This window comes from Elgaria multicarinata, chromosome 6, assembly GCF_023053635.1.
Source record: "Elgaria multicarinata webbii isolate HBS135686 ecotype San Diego chromosome 6, rElgMul1.1.pri, whole genome shotgun sequence".
Classification (NCBI taxonomy): Eukaryota; Metazoa; Chordata; class Lepidosauria; order Squamata; family Anguidae; genus Elgaria; species Elgaria multicarinata.
The window spans coordinates 70,613,984-70,632,334 of NC_086176.1; positions in this window are offsets into that span (position 1 = coordinate 70,613,984).

An 18,351-nucleotide genomic window follows, 5' to 3' on the forward strand; every position below is an offset into this window, starting at 1 on the left:
AGCTGGAATCTGGTTTCCTGTAACTTGAGCCCATTATTCCGTGTCCTGCACTTTGGGATAATTGAGAAGAGATCCTGGCCTCTGTGTGACAACCTTTCAAGTATTTGAAGAGTGCTATCATGCCTTCTCTCAATCTTCTCTTCTCCAGGCTAAACATGTCCAGTTCTTTCAGTCTCTCTTCATAGGCAGGGCCGGTGCCAGACTATTTTGCGCCCTAGGCAAGGTGAGCTACTTTCACACACACACCCCAAAATACCAACTTTGATTTTTAAGAACGTATGTTTCTTGGAAAAAATAAGCACAAAACTTGAAACTGCTAAATTTATTTTAAAGTGCAAAAAATACATCATGCCAATTATAGCAAACAAATTGGAAATGAAAGTCTATGAGTCTAAAATGCATTATTTAATAGGAATATCACCTCCAAATCACACATACCCCAACTCACGTGCGTGCACACACACACTCAGCATCACTCACTCCAAACAAACACACGCATTCACTCAAAGACCCCATGCGCCCCATTCACCCATACATTCTCTCTCTCTCTCTCTCTCTCTCTCTCTCTCTCTCTCTCTCTCTCTTTTCCAGGCGCGTTCCAGAAGTCCGAACGTGGAGCCGCCCCACCCCCACCCCAGTGTCCCTGGCTTCGCTTCAGCAGGGCGGGCGCAGGGTGCCATCTCGCCCACCCAGGCCCAGCTGAATCCTCGGGCCGGGCCGGCTGAGCCAACGCGCGTGAGTGCTGCGCTGTGCCCAGAGCCCCTCTTAGCTTGGAGCTCTAGGCGGTCGCCTGAGTGGCCTCTATGATAGCACCAGCCCTGTTCATAGGGCTTTGTTTCCAGACCCCTGATCGTCCTCATTGCCCTCCTCTGAACACGCTCCAACTTGTCTGCATCCTTCCTGAAGTGTGGTGCCCAGAACTGGATGCAATACTCAAGATGAGCCCTAACTAGTGCCAAATAGAGAGCAACCAGTACCTTGCGCGATGCTTCTATTAATGCAGCCCAAAATACCATTTGCTTTTTTTGCAGCAACATCATACTGTTGCCTCATATTCAGTTTGTGATCTATAACAATTCCAAGATCCTTCTCATTTGTAGTATTGCTAAGCCAAATATCCCTCATCTTGTAACTGTGCATTTGGTTTCTTTTTCCTAGATGTAGAACTTGCCATTTATCCCTATTAAATTTCATTCTGTTGATTTCAGCCCAGCACTCCAGCCTATCAAGAACACTTTGAAGTTTGTTTCTGTCTTCCAGGGTATTAGCTATCCCACCCAATTTTGTGTCATCTGCAAATTTGACACCTCTTTGTCCAAATCATTAATAAAAATGTTGAAGAGCACTGGGCCCAGGGCTGAGCCCTCCAGTACCCCACTTGTTACCTCCCCCCAGTTAGAGAAGGGACAGTTGATAAGCACTCTTTGAGTCTGATTCTTGAGCCAACTGTGGATCCCCCTAATAATTGTTCCATCTAGCCCACATTTAGCTAGTTTGTTAATCAGAATATCATGGGGCACTTTGTCAAAAGCTTTGCTGAAGTCAAGATTTTTGTGAACCGCCCAGAGAGCTCCGGCTATTGGGTGGTATAGAAATGAAATAGATAGATAGATAAGATAAGATAAGATATATTATGTTCACAGCATTCCCACAGTCCACAAGCGAGGTTTCCTGATCAAAAAATGAGATCAGATTAGTCTGGCAGGAATTGTTCTTGACAAATCCATGTTGGCTTCTAGTTAACACTGCATTGCTTTCAAGGTCCAGTCATCCGGACTAGCTGTGGTTCTCCCTAGCTGGGCTTCACTAAATTGGGGGTACACATGAATACAGCTCACAGTTATCTCCCCTATCCTTCCCCACCCCTCCCTTTTTGACATTGTTGGGAAATGTCAATACAAATAACTATGATAACATTTAATTTTAACTTGTTAACAACACAATCCTATGCAGTGGAGGCTGGTGAGCCCCATATCAGTGAGGCGATGAATCAACTCTGGGCTTCAATTAGAACCAGTCAGAACTCTAAAGGAGCTATCCAAGGTGGTGACGCTCCTTAGATAGATCCTTTGGAGTTCTGACTGAAACCTGGAGCGGATTTACCACCTCACTGACATGAAAGCTACATGTACATTGATGGTGCTATATAAATAAATAAATAAATAAATAATAGCCTCCACTGATCCTATGCATGTATCCTCAGAAATAAATTCCATTGAGTTCAGCGGGGATTACTCCCAGGTAACTTGGGTATGGAATTGCAGCGTAAATTGTCCAGCTATAAACTTTTAACTTTTTTTAGTTAGCCTTTGAAAAAGCATTTTTAAAGTATAAATTAAAGTTGTTGTTGGTGGTGGTTTTAAATGAAATCCAGCTTTCCCATAGTTTTCCATGACATAGCGTCTCTTTAGGACTCTATGCAGATTAATACATTACTTTATTTCAGTTTTATCTGGTCTGACCTCCAAGAAGCTCAGAGTGTTGTACATTTTCCCATATGTGTGAACTTTCATCCTTCATATCAATTGAATGTCTCAAAAAGATGAAATCATAAAATGCACTTTTGTTGCTGGGTTTGCTTAACCTTTTGGGTCTCCTCCATGCATTCAGTCAACATGAGATAGTTTGGACCCAGAAAAACACAGTAATAAAATCTGTCCACATGGTTTTGATTAAAGAATTTTTGCCACTGTAAGATCTGTTTAGCTCACCTTCTTTGAGATATTGAACAGAGCATAAAAATTTTATTTCCTACTAGGGAGAAGTTAGAGACCTTCTTTAGGGGCAAAATTGTTTAAAGTATTAGCCTGGCTCTTCGATCCATGAGAATGATGAATCACACTGTTATTTGTATGGAGCTTAGAGAGTGCCCATTTTAAGCTGATTCGTTTAAGATGGCTGTACATTCAGGGGCGAGTATATATTTGGCATATACTGAGAAGCTGCTATTTAGACTTAAGGATTGGATGGGTGGTGGAGGGGGGAAGCCCTGCAGACCATCTTTTCATCATCTGACAGCTAAAGTGTTCCATTTTTAAAAATAGAGATTTTCTAAGTATTATGTCAACACAAGTGACAGAGCTAAAAACTTCCTATCAACACCTCTCAAAAAAAGATATCTTGACTGTTCCACAGCTGCTTTTTATATATGTAATCTGACATTATAAAACATTTCACTTTTGCAGTGCTGCCAATTAACGTCTTCCCTATCTCAGCCTTTAAAATTGCACTGCCACTGTGCGGACCTAATAATCTTCTCAAACAGAAGGCTCGAGTTGCGGCTTGCAAGCGCCTAAGCTCTGTATGATTTTAATCGGTAATTTAAACACTGGATCCAGGGCTTTACCACACAGAAAGGTCAAAGAAGACAGCGAGAGCCCTGCTAGAATTATCTGTGGGATTAGAAGAGAAGATTTTGTTCGTAGGAAAATAGCTATTCTCTGTAAGCTCTCAAGACCGTGTGTGCCTGATACATGATTACTGGTGCCTAAAAGAGAGCTGAACAACATTTTGAGAGCCTGCTGTTTGCCTCCCAGAGCTCTGCCACCTTGCGCTCAAATATTGGCTTGTGCTACCACAGCTCAAGAACTTCCCAATGCAGCAGGGGTATAGAACCTTAGGCCTCGGGGCCAAATCTGGCCCTCCAGGTTCCCCAAACAGCCCCACCCCTTTCACCCTCAGAGCCAATCATTTGGTGGTTTCCTAGCTTGTTTGTGTGTATGTGTGTGAGTGAGTGTGTTTTCCTCATTGTCAAAGGTTGAAATGCTTCTCCTAAGAATTTGAGCTTCTCTACATGATTATTTTGTTGTGCAATCAACAGTCCTCAGGCACAAAATTTACTGGGAGCTTTACATGACGATGTCATTCTACCGTCTCTTTCCTGAGGTTTCCCCCTCACCTAACTCATTCTATTTTAAGCCAGGGGCAATGCAGTATTTTTCTTATGTCATCAGACCACCATTGCCTGCCCATGTATTTTTGCCACATCTGTTTATGTGGGCGGAACTGAGGGCTGTGGTTATGAGTCTGTGACACTGATGGGGCAGGGAGTTCCTCCACCTCCACTTCCACCTCCACCATTTGCAGTTGCATTGGCAGGTCAGCAGGATGGCAGTTGCTGAACAAGGATAGATAACGACATGGCTGAAAATGTCGAGCACATTGTTTCTCCCACTGCTGCTGCTCCACACACACACCCCAACTACCTGGGTTGCTTTTTTACAATGAGGCTGGGCTGCCCGTAACCAGCTAAGGGGAGGGATATGGGCGTGAACCACAGAGCTAGCTGTGAGAGTCAAAAGTCCGTAAAAGGGCTAGACTCGCAACCAGGCTGCTGCTCAGGAGAGGTGGTGCTTCTCCATGAAAAGCAAAGAAATGGAAAGTTCCAGGATAAAAGCAGCTAGTGTAAAGAGCCCATGATTGAAAGAGGGAGCAGAAACAGTGGTACAGTTCCAGGAAGAAATGCCCTTTGTTACTGGCAGTGAGAGCTTTAAACTAAGATGTGTGGGATTTTTTATTTATTTATTTGGCTCCATCTCTTTTCCCCTGGGCCCACATTCCACCACTGGAATGTGGGCCCAGAGCACTTCTCTGAAATTGAAAGAGGTTAGCCAACCCTGATACAAAGCATTGTTTTAATTTGGCTCAGGAAATGGGCAATCCTATCTATTCATTTATGTTAATACTCTAGGTTGCTTTCCTGGGGAATTGCCAAACAATCAATGGTTGAGAGAGAGTGGGTGAGCCAGGGTACAGGGACGTGGCTTCTGGGAAACCCCAGAAGGTCAGGTTTGGAAGAATGAGCCAACAGACATGACCCTCACATCGCGTACCTAAGCAAAAAACTCAAGTAATGAGATGTAAAATAAAAACATGGTACATAGGGGTTGTTGTTGTTGTTTTTCATTTCATTTTATTTCTGTACCGCCCAAGAGCTGAAGCTCTCTGGGTAGTTCACAGATGGAATGTCTGCATTCTCCACCAGAAGGTTAAGATATGAAATACTCAGTTATTATATGCTTCATGTGGGTGGAATAATGGAACTGGTCTGCAATTTAAGGTCATTGTGTCTAGTTAGACTTTAATACTGATTTGGACTGAATGACTTGATGAACATTTTCTGTGTTTTCAAATAGGTGGGGAGAGGGTTTGGGAGGGAATCAGAACCACACAACATCATGAAATATGACATTTTCCCAATATTGTAAGGTTACTGATGCTATGGCAGGTTGTACATGAAACCATTCAACATATAGCCAGCTTAGGTTTCCTGCCTAGTTCTGAGGTCATTTGTGGTTATTAATCTGAAAGAGGAGACAAATTAAAGAGAGAAAACTGGCAAGTGAATACTTTCTAATGATTATCTCCCCCTCCCATTGCAGGGCGGGGTAACAACAAGAACCTTCTCACCTCCAACATGAGCAGAAAAAGAAGAAGAAGTTGTAAGGGCAGGAAAAGCTTAGATACCAGAGAAAGTAAGTTTACAGCAATAGTTTATTTGAATTCCTTACATTCAAGCTGGTTACCAGGACCTAACTGGCAATCCTCAGAGATCCTTCCCATCCCAAGTTCCAGGCACCCAAGTATGGCTTGCTCCAGTGCAGCAGAGGCTGTTGGCTCCGATGTCAGTGGGGCTGTGAATCTGCTCCGGGTTTCAGGCAGAACCAGTCGGAACTCTAAAGGAGCTACCAAAGTTGCTTCCATACCTTGGATAGCTCCTTTAGAGTCCTGACTAGTTCTGCCTGAAACCTGGTGCAGATTCACTGCCCTGCCAACATCAGAGCCACCAGCCTCTACTGCCTCAGAGCCGTGCTTTGAGGAATGGACTCTGTCCCCCAAATTAATGATAGAAATCAATATGGTGCAGGATTGTAAAGCTATTTCCTGCTTGAATTACTGGAGTATTGCTTATGCTAAGATTTCTTTATTAAATATTTATAAATGGAAGCAGTAGCTTTATGAGATGAGGTTTCAGCTCTGTGGGGTTGTTATTTATCTCTGTTTCGGGAAATGGACTCTTGCAAGAGCTGTTTTTAACTCTTTCCAATCTGTGGTGCTCAGTAAGTGAAAACCAGACTCTGTTCAAATCACTGTCCAAATGATCGTTGACTTCAGTAGGTTCAGTCACCAAATTCAGCCACTATAGGTAGAAAATATAGCAGAGTCCAAATGAAGGAAAGGAAAAGTTTCAGTCAGTCTTAATTAAGAGTTGCAAGCCTAGATTGGGTAAAATATGCTCAAAGTAAGGATGAGGGAGAAAGACATTCACTTCCAATCCACCTAATTTGCTCTTCCCTAACCTTTATGCAAATATGAATGCAGTTATCCTTTGGTATGTCTCCAATTTTTTCTCCCTGTCCCATAACATTAGAACCTGGGGTCATCCCATGAAGCTTATTTGTGAGAGATTCAGGACAGATAAAAGGAAGTACTTCTTCACACTTCTTTAAACTATGGATTTCACTACCACAAGATGTAGTGATGGCCACCAATTTGGATGGCTTTAAAAGGGGGGTGGATAAATTCCTAGAGGAGAAGGCTATCAGTGGCTACTAGTCCTAATGGCTATGAATCAGAGCTAGTAAGCCTATAGACACCAGTTGCTGGAAGTGTACTGTTGCACCATGTCCTGCTTTTGGGTCCCTGGTCGACAGCTGTTTGGCCACTGTGTGAACAGAGTCCTGGACTAGATGGACCCTTGATCTGATCAAGCATGGCTCTTCCTATGTTCTTATGATGCAGTGCTCCAATCAGAAAATGCATTCAAATTGACAGCAGCAAGATTAATGATATCCCGAAAATGGAAGAGGCAAGGCGATTATCAAATAGAAGAATAGTACAAAGAAGTATGGGATATTGCTATTAATGATAAGTTAATGTGTGGTATTAAAGTTAAAAGAGGATTATTGAACTGAAATGATTTTGAAGAGATATGGAGATTATTTGTAGAGTTTGTTTTAATAAAGGGGAGAGGGAGCATACCTTCACAAGAGTCATTACAATTTTGGAAAGTAGAATAATGGTCCCGAGGGTGGGGTGCGCTTATTAATATTATTAATATCATTTATTGTTATTATTACTTTGTGTTTATGTGTAAGATTAATTTGTTGTTTGTCATATAATGTAAAATTTAAAGAAAATTTAAAGAACAAAAAAAAAGAAAATGCATTCAAAAACACAAAATGCATACTGTATATTAGGGAAACGCGCAGACAAAAATATGCATATTTGTGAAAGTGAAATGGTCAGAAACCCAAATTGACAGATTCAGATATCCTTGGCCTAGCGGCCCTTCATCTGGCCTGTGGGCGATTACCGCCTGAGACTTCCTAGGTTTGAAAGTATTTTTTATTGTTATTTATAGGTCTTATTTTATAGCATCACTGTCCTATAGAATATCATCACTGTTCTTTATTTCAGGACACTATAACTCTGTAGCATTCTATAGAACATGCACCAAAGCTAATTCTATGTACACAAATGCAGATAGCATATAAAACAAGGCATACATGTATCTGATCATTTTAGGGATGACAAGTCTCTTCTCTACACACATCTAATTATTTATTTATTTATTACATTTATATACCGCCCCATAGCTGAAGTTCCCTGGGCGGTTTACAAAGGTTAAAAACAGTGAACATTAAAAACAAATATACAAAAATTTAAAAGCAACAAAAGCATAAAAACAACAATATCCATTTTAAACAACTATTTGGGTATTTATTCTGTTTACACCTAAAGACACATTCAGCTCTAGCTTTACTGTTGCTTTGAGTTGCTGCACTTCTGCAATACCTTGGGCAGTATCCACTGGTGGCGTTCCATAAACTGAAAGAGCGCTAGCAGAACCATCTGAATCTTTCCATTGCGCAAGTGATAATGCAACTGGCCACACAGGTTGTGCAAGCACAATTTGCAAGCACTTGCTTAACAGGGTGTACAAGCATATTGTGCAGCGGGTTGCGCAAGTTTTAAGGACAACTGATTGCACAACTACTTGGAGAATGATGCTTGCACAACTTGTGACTTCAATAGAATTTTCCTCTTGTGCATAATTTGGAGCCTAATTTTTGCTAGAGCAGTGTCATTTGTGCTAGTAGAATGACACAGTTGGATATTGACCCTTCTGTGTTTTGCTGCACCACTAATTATATTATGCTGGTGTGTGAGTTCATGCACCAGCATAATATCACAATCATAATATCAACCTCTCCAGTGGTGTGGTTGTCATCAAAAATAGCTTCCATGCAGTCAGGGATCCACTTGGGTGGAATAATGTCTGGAACTGGTTTCTCACTTAGGTTAGCTAGATTATATGGTAAATAAAAACACTAATGCTGATAAAACACAGGGCATAGCAATGTTGACATGGGTGCTTACCATGCAATCTGGCTGACCCACATGGAATATCAGCTCCAGACATTACTGCAGATGCAAAGTGCTCTAACTACACAGAAACCATTTTTAGCTGCAACATTATTGAAGTCACACGCAACATTAATGAGCCCCGTGACCTAAATGAACGTTAATGTACCAATCAGGAATAGAAGACTGTGCAAACAAACTTGTATCTGTGCAATGCAGGCCGCCATAGACTGTGACCCCAACAGAGTGCTTTTCATGTAATTTATACTGTAGCTGCATCAGTTACTCTGATTGTTCTGCTGTGTACTAAAACAAAAAAAAAGTGGTTGCCCAGTGAAGGGTCAAGAAAGACACGTTAGAGGGCGTTCCAACCGACTTGTATGCTTATATCCATAATGATCCATTTATTCTGGATGTCTAATATCATGCATGAGTGTTTTAATGACAACTTAGTTGTTATTGATGAATTCATATGGGCAGGATGTATGGGCCAAGGGAAACGCAGCGCCTGCCAAGGATGACAAATGGTTATCAACCTTTGAAAAGTGGAAGCAGCCAAGCATAATAAGCATATACCATGTAAGTGGGGTACACCGCAGGAGGAAAAATCAACTGTTCAACTTATTGTAATGCCAGGGGTTATAAATATATAGACTATTTCCTGAGATAAACCCTTCATAACAATTGTGCTATTTGTGGAAGCTGCTCTAATGGTTTGCAAAATGCTGGAGGCAGGCAGTCGTTTTTAAGGTAATTGAAAGTGATTTGAGAGAGGCACCACTTCCCATGGTGTGTACACACCTTTCTCCCCTCATTTTCTATCATCTCTGATCAAGCAGGTTTTACAAGGGTTTAAACTGATACAAAAACCTGCATAACGTATTTACCAGGCTCAAATAGAATCCGTGTACACATGATGAGCAGCTAGGTGTCCTCATTCAAACTGTCTTCAAACATGCTTCAAACGAGCAAACGATCATCAATCACCAGCCTAACTGTCAAGGGCTTCTTATTTTAATAATAGTGATGCTGTTCTCCCTTTGTTTTCACCCTTCAGATGACCATTTGCCAATCATTTGCAGATGCCAGCAACACATAGTAAATGTTGAAAATAGAGCTGGTGAGGATCTAACAGAAACTAACATCCATGAAGCCATGGACATGGAACCGCCAGACGAGAATAGAAACAATTGTTCTTGCACACTAGAGAGCGGGGGAAAGGAGAATGCAGACCTTCTTGAAAACAAAGAACAAGATAATATATCTGTCAGTGAAAAAGAAGGAAAACAAGAAAAGGATGGTCTTTCACTGGCTTTTTCTAATAAGCAAGATGATATCCAAGCAGCGGTAAACATTGATGAACCAGGAGCCACACCAACAGGAAATATTACACTCCAATGCAACTTGGACACTGAGGATTCTCCTCGGTCAGAGAATGGATTCATTGCAGAAGTGAAATGTGGTCCCTTCAATGTGAAAATAGACATGAAGAAAGATTCATTGCTTGATACTGGAGAAGATTGTGTGAATGGAAAATGGAAATGCCCTAAGAAAAGGTGGTATCGTAAGGGCCCCAGTTGTAAGTGGCACAATGAAACAAATCCATCCACTGATCTTTCTGGAAAATATGAAACACCATCTAAGTGCACAATCCAAATTGCCAATAACCAAAATCCGCCAATGAAAATCAGTATTGTAGGGGAGGAAATCAAGGTAAAATGCATCAATGGGAAGCAGAAATTATTGGTTAGTATTGAGCCAGGTGATCAACCAAGGAAATGTGTTCAAGCTAGTAGCCCAAAATATGGAAATAAATTTGTGGAGGATACAGATTATTCTGCAACAGAGGCATCAGATTTGGAGTCAGATTTTAGCGTTCAGGAAAAGGACGAATCATTCACAGGTTACACATGCCCAGAGTGGCACGCACTCATTCCTCCACCAGCTGAGTTTGCTGACTCTGAGGAAATCAGCTTAGAAAGCACAACTGAGGTTGTGTCCTTAAGTCCAGCAGATGATAGGAATGTGTCAGATACATTCTCCGTTGCCTTAAATTGTGAAGAAAGCAATGGTTTCTGTCAAGAGAAAGATAAGAAAAGGATGGAGTGTGCCAATGGAAAAGACTTCTATAAAGACATCGTTTTTTCAGAATTTAGCTATACTGGAGAATCTCCTCAAGAAGATTATAATTCCAGAGAAAAACTTTTTGGAAAGAAATCCAATGATAAAATGACCGATGTGCCCCAAATAAGAAACAGCAGCCTAGTTGATACAAGGAATATTGTGCTAGTTTCACATACAGAATCAAAAAACACGAGGAGATATTCTTTCCCAGCCACCTCCATTGATGTAGTATCATCATTTCACCCTAGAAGAGACTCAGGTTTTTACTCAATGCCATCTTTATCCTTAAAAGTCCTTCCCAAGCAGGCCAAAGCAACAAATACTTACAATAAGAGAATGCATACACCTTTCAGTTGTACAGAACTTAGTTCAAGTTTCACATCATTGTTTGGTAATTTCAGAGATCTTAAATCTTCATGTTGCTATGCCTTCACCTCGTATGACCATGATATGACTGTGTATCATGCTGAGCTGGAAGAAAAACTAGGCAATGCTTTTTTCATGAATCACTGTTTAGAATACATGGAGGACTGTAGCGAAATGGACCGAGTGGCCGGGGATGATTTTCACTCCCTTATTAATTCAGACGGAGAACAAAAGGAGAAACATAGACCAGCTGAACTTCTGAGAACTCTAGATGTGTGTGAGGAATACTCTGAGCTCACAAAAGGTGGGTTTCATTGTGAGGTGCTGAGGAGTGATCACCATGAAGTTCAAGCATATGTAGAATTACAGAATGAAGCACCATTAAGTCAAGCTTCCTCACTTTCTAGAAGCTCATCAAGTGACTATACTGACCACAACAACATTTCTACTAAAGTTGTTACAGGGTGCATCCAAGGTCAGCATTCAGTAGTACATCCTAATGGAAATCTTCAGCTGAGTATTGCAGAGCCTGAGGTAACAAAAAAGAAACGGAGAGGATCAGTGATGACTGTAATAACTGGAGAATTAGAACGAAGACTCATCATTCGAGGTGGCAGTAAGACTACCGCAGATTCTTTTGGCTTGGCAATAAAAAAGGAGTCCCTCTTGCCCTGCAGCATAAGGGAAACATTCATGTCACCTCTGCTGGATGCTGAGGAATCTGATCTAGATAATGAATTCCAGAGTTTTACTGAAGTTCAGGACATGCCTGAAAATATCCATGAGGATTCTAATTGTCAAGATCATTCTACTCAGGCTGCTGCAGTTTCTAGCTATTTAGAGGATGAGCAGATTTTGGCTGGCACCTTCTTCACAGAAGTGCCAGAGACACTTGCCAGTGAACAAGACATGTGTTCATCTGATCATTTTGGAACACATTTAGATCAAGCGCAAGAGTTACTCAAACTCAGCTGTGAAAACCCACCTGAAGTACAAAGTGAAATAAATATGGATTTAGGCCAAAATCCAGACAGTTCATTGCCAAAAAATCAGACTGAACAGACAGGTGAGTAATTTCAGGTTCCTCAGAAGCAATAATTTCTTCTTGCCTTATCCGTCAAGTCAAAGGGTTGCAACGAGATGTCATTTTAAGAATTTATGAGATCTTCTAATCTTAAAGTGAGCTCCTAATTCTTAACTCCAGTGCAGAGGCATTTTAGACACAACCTGCAGACCTTACAAGGTCTACTTGTAAGGTGAGGGACCATAGCCCAGTGATAGAACACTTGCTTTGCATGCAAAAGGTCCCAGGTTCAATCCCCAGCTTCTCCAGGTAGGAAAGAACCTTGCCTAAAACCCTGGATAGCTGCTGCCAGTCAGTATCAACAATACTGGGCTAGATGGAGCAGTGGGCTGACTGAGTATATGGAAGCCTTCTATGTTCCTATGCCCTCTTGAACGAATGACCCATATATTTGCTGCCTCAGTTACAATTTGTGTGGATACATTCAAGATCAGGTTAATAGTTTGGGGGTAATCCTACATCCATCATTGTCACTAGAGGCCCAAGTGGCCATGCCAGTTTGGAGTGCCCTTTACAGCTTTGGCTGGCTTGTCAATTATGACCTCTTTATTTATTTATTGTATTTTTATCCCACCCAATAGCCAAAGCTCCCTGGGCAGGTCACAAAAATTAAAACCATTCAGTATAAAACAAACAGTATAAAAACATGATATAAAATGTCATGTTTCTGGACAGGGATAGCGTGGCCAGAGTAGTACAAGCATTAATAATCTCAAAACTGGATTACTGCAATGCATTCTATGTGGGGCTGCCCTCAAGGCTGCTCCAGAAACTGGAGCTCGTGCAGCAGCTCAGCTGTTGTCAGGAGCTGTCCCCTTTTTAGCATGTAACTCCTTTGCTGAGGGAACTGCACTGGCTGCCTAATTGCTACTGGGCCAGGTTTAAGGTTTGGTACCAGTGTACAAAGACCTAAACAACTTGTGACCAGAATACCTGAGATAGCACCTTCTCCCTTACCAACCTGCCCAGTCACTGAGGTCAGTGACCTAATTGGAGGCCCCTAGGAGAAAAGCCTTTAGCATGGTGGCCCATTCTCTTTGGAACTTCCTGCCCCTGGAGGTCAGGCAGGCGTGTCCTGAAAACAATTTCATGTGAGAGGGAACTCCTCAGCCAGCCCAATGAGGCTGAGCCTACTCACTGAGTGCAGAATGCTGACTGATGTTGATGAAAACAAATGAAAATTGGGAGAAGGGCGAGACATGGATTTAAAGTGACCGGAATCCTGAACAGCAGCACTCCGCACTGCAACATTTTGTTGTTGGTCTCACTTATTATTCTCTCTGTCATTTTCAAACTGTGTTCCATTGAGGGTTCCTCCATTAACACGTCAGTAATGCTATACAACTTCTCTGAAAGAGAGCTTGCCCAGTGTTTCAAGTTTTCCTCTGAAATGTGGAACTTCTAAGGATTGCCAGGTGTGTTCTAGGCCAGGAGTGGGCAGGAGGTAGACCTCCTGATGGTTTAGACTTCAACTCTCAGGAGCCCTTGTCATCATGAACAATGGTCAGGAATGCTGGGAGCTGAAGTCCAAAACATTTGGAAATCTACTTTATGCCCACCTCCTATTCTAGGGCATTCTCTTCATTCAACAGTTAGGCCTCACAAGTTAGCACGCATGGAAAATGAGTGTGAACTTAGATGATGCCCCAGAATCCTCAGCAATACAGAGACATTCTGTTGCTATGAACAGCAGGAGCATTCCCTTTCAAACATAGAGGGCTACAAATCGGCACAAAATAAATTGGTTAGTTTCTTATTGTCATTTCAGCTATTGCTGCTTTGTTGCCATGCTACAGTCCAGTGTTCATTATGGGGGTTGAACTTTGCTTTTTCTGGCAGAACTAAGGGCCTGGAATGATACTGTATAACTAGAAATGTGTTTTTTTCAGTATTAGCAAACTAAACTTCCTATGCTTAGAAGAAAGCTGGCTTTAATCTTCTTGAAATGGGTGTAAAATAATTGCCAATACTGCACAATTGCTAATGCATCATTTCTAACGCTGCTCTTGGATAAGTGTTATCACAGAGCTATCTAAATTATTGAAATGCTAGATGATTTTATGGGCCAAAATAGATCCCAGCATATGCTGTGAAGATTGAATGAAATAATTACGATTAGATGTAGGGAAATGTATGGGGAGGAGGAAGAAGTGGAGAAGAGTGAAGCCATAAGTGGCTGCCCATTGGAATGACACCTGACTTTAGCCATCACTTACTCCAGACAATGCTGATACATCAGGAATCTCCTCAGAGCCAGTTCATAGAAACATGTAGCAACTATCTTTTCGTCATAGCAGGAAAAAATAGTTATTTATATCCAGTGAAGAGGGCAGCTTAAGCATAACAAAAAGGGAGGCTAGAATCTAAATTAGGGTGACCATATGAACAGTTAAAGCTTCAGGAGACCTGCCCTCTTGACAGGAGACAAAAGAGGACAGGGTTCCTGTATCTGTAACAGTTGTACAGAAAAGGGAATTTCAGCAGGTGACATTTGCATGCATGCAGCACCTGGTGAAATTCCCTCTTCATCACAACCGTTAAAGCTACAAGAGCCCTGCCCACTTTTGTCTCTGGTCAAGAGGGCAGGTCTCCTGCAGCTTTAATTGTTGTGATGAAGAGGGAAATTCACGAGGTGTTGCATGCATACAAATGACACCTGCTGAAATTCCCTTTTCTATACAGCTGTTAAAGATACAGGAACCCTGTCCTCTTTTGTCTCTGGTCAAGAGGGCAGGTCTCCTGCAGCCCTGTCTTCCTTTCCAAATGGTCACTCTGTCTAAATAGCTGGTGGCTGCCTATATTACTTCATAGGATGCAGTAAAGTAAATAGAAATAGAGATAAACTAAGAGGCAATCAAAGATTCCCTCTGAGGATGAAAGGAAGTTTTCAGTTTCTAGAGACTGCATACCATAAGGAAAACAGGATCTCAAATATCTTTTTTTTAAAATCTTCTTAAAGGAACAGCAAAGCAAATAATTTCAAAACTATTTAAAAGTAACTTTGCTTTCCTCTCATCACAGCAAACTATTCTTTGCCTCTTTATTACTCCTTCTTCTCTTCCATCTTCTTTTTCTTCTTGTTCTCCTTCTTGTTGTTCTCTTTCTTTGGTAGTGTGCTTTAAACTTTAAAACCTGCATGCCTTTTTTCTTTCAGTGAAGCAGGTTCTCTACAACATGGTTGCACTTCTCAGTGGAAACTGCAGTAATTTGGCCTTCTTTCATAAACTGCTTTCACACACACACACACACACACACACACACACACACACACACACACCCCTACCTATTTTTAAAACCAGATAACTAACATTCTTTCGAAGCAGGAAGCTAGAGCAAGTATTAGTAAACATTGGGTTGGATCCAGATTTAGTCATGCTTAGAGTGGCCTCACTGAAATCTATCAGGCTGAAGTTAGTCATGATCAACTTCTCCCATTGATTTCAATGGGTCCACTCTAAGCATGATTGACTGGATCCTATTTCACTTTTAATTATGTAATTGTTGATTATTCTATGGAATCATCAAAGAGTAAAAAGTTTCTTTCTTTTTACACACTTAGGAGTAAAATTCTATTCATACTGGAGTTCCCAATCTTTTCTGAGAAAACGTTACGACTGTTCTACATGGGGAAAATCTGTGCTGCACACATGGGGTCCTTCCTTTTTCATTAAAGCAAACAGGATCCCCATTTACAAACTGGAATGTCTCAATCCCTGCCTAAAACTCCAGCCTGAAACTATATACTTTTATAAACAGTACATTGTACATTGTACAATGTACAATGCACCATGTACACTGATGGTGCTATATAAATAAATAAATAAATAAATAAATAAATAAATAAATAAATAATAATAATAATAATAAAACACAGATGCCTGCAGGAATTCTATTTATTGTACTGTAAATCAACAGAATTTACTTGCAATCGAAAAAGCATAGGGCTGGCAGCCTCATCTTAATATAGAATAATGCAAAAGGTAATGTGGCTTGCTATATGTTTATAAAGGTCATACTGTAAGTAACACATTTTTTTTTCTCCTACAAAATGCAGAAGACCTGATCATGACACTGCCCAATGAGCAAGCATCAAAAAATGCAAGAGGCAGTGATAGTTCTCACGAAGAAGCAACAGATCGTTGGGCCAGACGAAGGAAACAGTTCAAAAACAGCAAGAGGTGTGGTTCAGCTGGAGGAAGTTCCATAGCCAGCACTATCACGGAAGGATCCAGTAAGTATTACATTCAATTGCAATGACAAGGGAGAGGGGGCTTTAGCCAGAGAGTTACGAATAAATTCTGCCACCTGGGGCGAATTTTATTGCATTGCATTTTCTTGTTCTAACTACTTCAGATGAGCCAAGAAATGGCCCAATAGATGAGCCAAAGGCGGGGAGGTGTGCCGGGGGCACATGGGCATGATGCTTGTTCTCTGCTTAATCAACTATGGCTTTTTAAGTTGAGACCAGTACATCTGAGCCAATCATGCTTTTTTCTAACACACACACCCAGCTCTCTAACTATAGATCTGAGGGTTAAAATGTGGGTGTGAGTGTATTGCTTAGTGTTAGCTTTAAATGGGAACAGCTTCCATTGAGAAAGATGGTAATCAATGCAAGGGTCAAATACTTCGGAGTCATATCACAGGTGAAGAAAACACTAGAAATAGGTTGTTTCCTTATCTCTGTGTTCCTCTATCTAGATATAACATTCTCTAGGGCTTTCCTCCATGACTTCCATTGATTGGATTAACTTTCATCATCCCTTGGCTAAAAGTTTTCCTCTCTCTCATTATTAATTCTGCTCTTCCTTCACTTGTTTAAAACTATGCCAAATACACTGGCCTGAAGTCCCAAGGGAGAGCTTTCAACTTAAGATGCCTAATGAATGTACTGTGCATGCTGATGGAGTCCCCAAGTGGGAATTTTGACGTCTCGGGCACAGTGAATGCTTCAGTTCACACATGTTGATGTCTTTGTCTCTTGATTTGTCAGTGTAGCTAGATGAACATACATAGTCAATATAAATGAGAGAAATGAATTACATGTCTAGAATACATAATTAATTATTGCTAGTATTTCTAGCAGTCAGAGAGTTGCATGCCAGGGACTTTCCTGCATGAGGCATTTAGCCCACACCCTTACTGAGGCTTCTGCTTCTGGATTTTTTGCAGGATTAAATGAGCACTTTTCACAGAGAAGAGACCAGTGACTGCATGTCTTGTAGATTTCAATGGGGACAGCATCCTCTAGTGGGCATGTTATAGTGTGACCTCAGAACAGACGGATTAAATGAGGTTTATTTTGTGACTATAAAATTGACGAAAGGAACGGGAGACACACAGGAGGCGAACAGTGAGTGACCAGTAACGAGTGTGCTATAAAACACTTGTCTGATGACACTGGGCATCATCCTTAATGAGTTGCCACGGTTTTCTTTTTGGAATGCACCTATGTTTGAATGAAGTAGACTGACTAGAAAGTTGGGGAAGGGCTGATGGCTAGAATTTGATGTCCCATTTTGGCCCTTTTTAACTCTGTGGCTATGTCCAAATCAGCACACTTTCTGCTGTATTTTGTTCATTGACAAACTGCATGCCTTTCATGTGAAGATCTGACAATGGATTCCAAACAGGAACAAAAGGTAGTGTGATGACATTGGGTCTCTATATATATAAACCACAGAATGAGGAATAACATAAAATGTGGCAACAACTACTTTTTCTTCTTCTTCTTCTTCTTCTTCTTCTTCTTCTTCTTCTTCTTCTTCTTCTTCATCATCATCATCATCATCATCATCATCATCATCATGGTATTTTTCAAGTTACCAAAAAATTACAGCTATTCATCTGCAATGTAATTCAATAGTTTGTATAAGTCTCTAACAGACCTGTTTCATCTTTTAATATCCACATAGTGTCATTTTCTAAGAGAGGGATGACTAGAATCCTATATAAGGGAATGACTCCAAATTGTGAACTATCATTACAGGTAGCAGGGTGGACCATGCAAGACTTTGTAGCAGATCTCATTAACACAAACAAACAAACACTGGCCTTGTCACACCTTACATTTCTTTGAATTGTGTATTTAAGTAGTTAACCACATGGAGCTGTGATATGCGTAATAATGACTTGCTACTTGGAGGTGCTATATCATGAATGTTGTTGTGCCTTATGTAACTCTATGTTGATGAGCGCTGTCTGAGTGACTGAATTAACTGTGAATCACTCATCCATATGATCAAATCTGCTCCTGGGAAACTCCCCTCTCTGTCTTTACACAGTGGAACCATAAACAATAATCACTAAGCTTTAAAGGCTGTGGATTTTGACAAAGATAGATTTATTGCACATGGACCTTCAGTGGTCAAAAGGAGAACACAAAGGTAAGTTTGTGTGGGCTTTTGTGT